At 37.2% G+C, this 1020-nt stretch overlaps 1 protein-coding gene across 3 annotated transcripts in view; it reads right to left on the bottom strand.

The window, feature by feature from the left end:
* The window catches only part of NMRK1 (nicotinamide riboside kinase 1), a 31747-nt gene that overhangs the window by 13992 nt on the left and 16735 nt on the right, over positions 1 to 1020 (bottom strand). The window lies entirely within an intron of this gene.

Raw genomic sequence — 1020 nt, 5'->3', positions numbered from 1 at the left:
GGTAAAAAAAAAAAAAAAAAAAAATCCTGGCTGCAGTTCAAGACACAGAACAGAGAGTCAAGGAAGGATTTTGCCTTTCTTAAAACTATCATGTATCTGCAGGAACTGATTACACAACATTTTTCCTTCAGGGTTATCAAAGTTAAAATAAAGAACATACTTTATGCCTTTAAAGAGAGCTCCTTCTGTTGCTAGTTTGCATAAGCACTCAATGATCATCTTGTTAATTATAAAAGTTAATAATACCATTAAATATAACATCCTATCACCATGATATTTTCTATGGGAAAATAAACATTTTCTGATGGACTAGTATCCTTTGGCTTCAAAACAGTGTGGTCTTGGGAAAATGGAATGAGGTGAATCCATCGAAAAAAAAGACATACAAACCTTTCTGAGCAGTAAAAAGAAAAAACAGCCACCCAGTGTTTTGACCACCAGGGAGGAAAGCTGAGAGGGGAGTTTAGAGGGTGTCCAGGCAAGATTCTCTGTGGGGCGGGGTGGGGGTGGGACGTACAGTTGCTGTGTAAGCCCAGGGCAGAGATGAGTAGAGAAACAGCAAATCAACCTTGGCCCAGCTTCCGAAGAAAAATCTACCATGCCAATGTTTTTAGTTTTAAATATAAAACTGGCAAAAGAATTTAACTGATTTAAAAAGTTGAACATAAATCAGAAGCCAAATAAGGCAGGTTTCTAAGGTACAGCACTATCTTTAAACACATCTTAGGACTGTCTTCATAGACAGTAAAGTTCTTTGAATGTGAAAAGGAAAGTGAGCACCAAGTGTATAATGTTTGACAAGCTAATGCACTTACCATCATACTGCAAAAATCCATTTTTATCTGTCTCTATCTCAGACTCTGGCTGGAAAAATAATAAAGTATCCATTAAAACAGTGTGTATGTAGGGCAGAAATACTACAATGATAGAATAAATGGGAGATGAGCCTTTAGTAAACGCATTGGAGGATAAAATCAAAGATCAGCACTGACAGATGGCGCCATCTAGTGGGTAAGTAAC

The sequence above is a fragment of the Galeopterus variegatus genome, unplaced genomic scaffold, assembly GCF_000696425.1.
Source record: "Galeopterus variegatus unplaced genomic scaffold, G_variegatus-3.0.2 Scaffold1891, whole genome shotgun sequence".
Classification (NCBI taxonomy): domain Eukaryota; kingdom Metazoa; phylum Chordata; class Mammalia; order Dermoptera; family Cynocephalidae; genus Galeopterus; species Galeopterus variegatus.
Note: the sequence above shows the minus strand (reverse complement) of the source record. Positions and strands in the feature narration are given on the sequence as shown.